Source organism: Halyomorpha halys, unplaced genomic scaffold (assembly GCF_000696795.3).
Source record: "Halyomorpha halys isolate HHAL.00 unplaced genomic scaffold, Hhal_1.1 Scaffold1689.1, whole genome shotgun sequence".
In the NCBI taxonomy this organism is placed as follows: Eukaryota; Metazoa; Arthropoda; class Insecta; order Hemiptera; family Pentatomidae; genus Halyomorpha; species Halyomorpha halys.
Window position 1 is genome coordinate 107,406 of NW_027107633.1, and position 5,378 is coordinate 112,783.

The window sequence follows — 5,378 nt, forward strand, 5'->3', positions numbered from 1 at the left end:
CTTGTTGTATATATGTGTATACAGTTGTAAATAACAATAAATAAATTATATAAAAAAAAAAAAAAACGATTTCGGCTATTGTTCGATGTATAAAATCAAACTTTAATCGTTTAAGTCAATGTAAACCACAATGTTTCTTATTGATTTCTCTTCTCTCATGCCGCTGGTGTTCCTCAAGCTAGTATCCTCGGTACACGGTCTATACAGCTGACATTCCAACCAATCCTAACACTATCCTCACCATATATGCCGATGACACATGTGTGCTCGCAGTTAACTATAACCCTTTAATTGCATCCCAAACTCTCTAATCCCTTACCGCAGCCCTCAAAGAATGGTGTCGTAATTGGAGGATTAAAATAAATCCCATCAAATCACTTTTACCGTTTGTCGTAAACCTACCGACTACCCGACAATATCGTTTGATAATATTCCTTGAACTACATCTGGAAAACAACTAAGTTGGAATTTTCATACAAGACAGAAAACGCCACGTCGATTCCGACAATTACAACACTTACTAGCTAAAATTTCTAAACTTCCAATCCATTACAAAAGACTCATCTACACAACTATAATACGGAGTTCAGCTTTAAGCTCCTTCTATTGAATCCTTACAATCCTTCGTAAAATACACAATGCTACTTAGTCATAAATGAAATCATCCACAAAGACCTTAATTTTCCTATAATCTAGCCCGACCAGATATTAATCCATCCATTATAAGCTCCCTTATCACCCATACTTACTAATTTGTAACCTTGCTTCCTCTTTCCTTTTCCATTTCTGACAATCCTCTGAGGCATCTGAAAAGAAGATGGCCTCAAGACTTTCTAATGCAGAAATGTTATTAGAGTGCTACCAATGGGTAGTCTCTCTATCTGTCTGTTTCGTACCATTCTAATCTAACATCAAATTTAATTGATGTGGTTTTTATGTAAATACAGTTGTAAATTGCTATAAAAAATCGTTTAAATTTAAAGATATTTTTCTCTTTTTAAATATAAGTCCATTTTTAAAATTTAGAAGTTTTAATTATCCCTTGTGATAGTTGCAGAGAAGTTGTCTCGCGGTACATCCTTTTGATGTCAGAGAACAATGGGCTATTCATATACAGTTGTGTTTGAAAATATTTCAGTCATTGCATTATGAGACACTAATCGTTTATTATTTCGTAACTTTTAAAACTGGTTACTGGTGTCACCTTTAGTAGTTATTCAACTCTTGATTAAAATTAATAGCTAAACCTCCTGTAACATTTACAATAAAAACATAGAACTGAAAGCTTGATTATTTGCCTTAGATGGAAAAATGGATAGTTAAGTAAAAAATTAAATATCAAGTTGCGGCATATTCATTGCAGGAAGAGATTCAAATAAATCCTCAGTCATTAAGGTCAGTTTAATTTTAAATCCACAATAAAGAGGATCAGGCTCCATATGTTTATTTATCCATATGATATTTCAGTTGTATATTATCGTAATCTTACGAAAATAAACTAATGACGTAATATATCTTTACAGAAATATCTTTACAGAGCTTAAATTAAACTTCTGTGGCCACCAGACTATCAAATTCCTTCCTATCCAACCTTTACAATCCAAAATCCTTCGTGAAATCCTTAGTGCTCCTTATTATTTCAAAAATAAACTTATCCATATAGATGTCAACATCCTATTAGTTTCACATTTGGGCCGAAATCGACATACCTCCTTTAATTCTGAAATACGCACCAATCCATTAGTTCATAAATTTTTACTCTTAACTCTGATAACCCTCTGAGACGTCTGAAAAGAATATGGACACGGGACCTTCTAATTTAAAATGGTAATGGATGTGTTATAATTGGGTGATTCTTTTACAAGATATTATTATGTTTTCTTACTCAGATACTATCACATTTACTCTTTTGTATTTTATTATGCAGTAGTAAATTTCAATAAGTAAATAAAGTATATCAGTGTAGAGCCATCCGAAAAACCTATAGGGACCGTATCCGAAATGAACAGATAAGAATAGCTGGAAGTAGTGGAGCTATAAAACCGACGGCTAAATTCGTATGAACCTTTGTCCAATGCAGAATGAGATAAAGTTACGGAAAGTAATTCAACTCACTGATAGAAGGCCGTCCCCAAATTTTCAACCAGGAGTGTATACTCCGAATAGTAGGAAGGACTGTCAGGCAATTTGACAGCATTGTATGTCTTCTAATCCCTCTATCGTAAAATTATATCCTACATTACAGGAAATTCATTACGCGTAGGATAAGAATGATAAGCTGTACTGTAAAAAAAGGCAAATTTTGGATTTGGCCAAGAAAGGCGAATGGACTTCATTATAGAATGCACTTAATTATAAAAAAGAAAATTGCTCCTGGAGAAATCGGAATACAGAGGTTTGATTTTTATGAATTTAAACGTTAGGTTTGGAGACGTACCCTATTTATTTATTTCTGGTGCTACTGTCCTACAATATTCTGGGCCTCTGTTATAACCTTCCTTCAGTCACCAAGAATCCACTATCTTCTAATTCCCATCTTTTTCTAAATTTCCTGCACTTTCTCCAGCCACCTCAAGCGTCTTTTACAAGATCAGTCTTCGAGCAGCCGTTTGGGGATCAATTCCCTAGGTGTACGTACCTAATAACAGCGTCTGATCTAGTTCCCTTTTACCATTGAGACTAAATACGGTTTCTCTTACATCCGGGCGACTTGTCGTTAGAACAGATTCTTCATATTCCATGTTTACACACTGGGCCATGATATCACCAAGGTCTCGAAACCAAAAATCTGAATAAATACGGTCATTCGAACATTCGATGTCCAATAGATAATAGATTTTTTTAAATGCTCATTTGAATTTTTTTTTTCTAAGTTCCGTTAGAGAAGGGCATGTCTCAAGGTGGTATCCATCCATTCTCCCTTGATTGCACAGTACACACACGGGATCTTCAGCTAGGTTTTTCTTGTTGAGATGATTCTACAGGTAATCGTGGCCAGTCGTAAGACGGAAGCAAGCTACCCCATCTCTTCTTGGGAGGTCAGCTAGGATTGGGTTTCGTATTAAACTCTTATATCTTTTCCCTTCCACTCTTTCCATGTGTGTTGTTTTTGTTTTATCCTCAATTATGGTCCTTAACATTCTTTTTGCCGAGTCCTTGGATGGACTGACAATTTTGTCCCTTGCCTGGCAAGACAATCTGCTTCTTTGTTACCTAAAATCCCAGAATGGCTCGGAATTCACTGTAGGACCACATCAGTGCCTTAAAGTGTCAGGTCGTGGAAGAGGGATTTCCATTCCAAAACAGAATTTCGTTGTTAATAACAGCCAGGATAGAAATTTGAAAATCAGTGAAGATAACAACATTCCGGTCTTACCTTCTTGACAGTGATCTTAAGACGCTGAGCATAGATGCTATTTCACCGACGAAATTTGTACATTCCTTACCTACTGCAGTACTGAATTTGAAAACTTTTGGTTAAACCCCAAACGTTAATTCAGCCGGTCCGTCCGTATAAATGTGAAGCCAATCATGAGGGGGGTACTTATTGTAGTTAATGTTACAGGGACATCTATTGTTTCCAGGGCTATTGCTTTTAATTCAGAGCCAGATGTTGTTTTCTTATCTACCTGCGGGAGAAGTTGCAGAACCATAATTTACGACAGGTCTTATAACTTTTGCATGCACCATATTCTATATCTTTTGAAACAGGGCCGTATATTCAGAATTTTTCGCAAGACAAAACATCTATTCCTGGTGACCATCCTTCCTTTCATGCTCTCAGTTCCTCCACCATTTATCCGATGATGTTGGTAAATAAAGAAATGACATGAAATCTGGTATAATCTCACCACATTTTATGATAAATATTTGAAACAATAGGACTTGGCTGCAGAAGGTTCCAAAATATTTTTAAAATTAATGGATCGACGTACCATATAAATAATATTAATTTCTGAGAAATAATATTTTTTAATAAATAATAAAAAGGGATGAGTAAATATTAACTGATAGTATTCTTGCTTCACAGTAAGAGTTGTGTGAATGTCTCATGTCTGAAATAATAGAAACTACATGGCAGAAAAAGGGGTGGGATGAGATTGTTCCAAAAGGAAAAAGGTACTGGTACAATACTTAATTTCTAAAAATAATTTTCTGGTCCAAAATGGAAAGCTGAAATATGTATCTAAGTTTCTGCTCTAAATTAATTAGAACATGTTTGTAAATAAAGAAAAGATATAGGATCTGGTGCAATCTCATGTCATTTTAGATATTATAAACAAAAAACTCATTAAGATCTCTAGATCAAATCAGAAGTAAATAACCAAGTCGTAGCTAGGAGGAGAAAGAAGCCTTTCCCCAGGAAGAACACAAGATGGGTGAAACGGGACAGTCGGAATGGAACCAGATTGCTAGATTAGAGGCGGGATGTGCGGAGCGGGTGAGCGGTGTCGAGGAGAAACGTCAAAGGTAAGAAATTTCACATGGTCTAGGAGCGGTCTACATTTCCATCCCAGCCCTGTCATTAGGACAAATTGAAAAGTAAGATTGATGCTAAGCTCACCATACCGTCAGCTACACTCTAAATAGCATCCAATAATCGCCGTATAATACTCGCCACATTATCTTCACCGCTCTCCACATCATCACCCTTCTTCTTTTCCAATTCCTATCCTCAACTCTGTCTAAAACAAATATTTCCATATTCAGAAATGTATATGAGGAGCTAGGAATGTAGTTTTAATAGAAAATAAAAATGTTTCCTGGTATAATATTATCTTGTTATAAATATTAATATACTTTTATTTATTTATTTTCAAGGGAAAAACAATAAACACTTCTCACTTCTTTTATTTATAAATTTTATACGACGTTTTGGACATACCAGTCGTCCTTATTTTAGGGAAAAATATATGTAAAAGATTGCTTTTATTTGTAATATCATAATATTTATTAAAGTTTGCTTATCGATATGCATTCGAAAAAAAAAAAAAAACATACCTAAGATAATGTGGCTTAATTTGTTATCTATCTCAGTGGTAAGTTTTTTTCGTTTGTGTATGTATATTATTAATTCTATAACGTTTTAGTTTCTTCCTTTTTGACTATTTTTTTTTATATTTATGCACATTAATTAGTTTTTTCCTCCTAGTAGTATTTTTTTTTTTAATATTGCAATCAATAAATAGATACATAGTTTTTTTTTAGAGACACATAAATATTTAATTGTTGCATAAAATATAGCAATTGATATTACCCAATATTGAAATTTAATATAAACTATTTTCCTCTTCTCTTTTTTCCAAAGATTAAAATCTATTTCGATATACTTGAAATCCATCGAGATTGCCTACCGAGACATTTCATATCAATATATT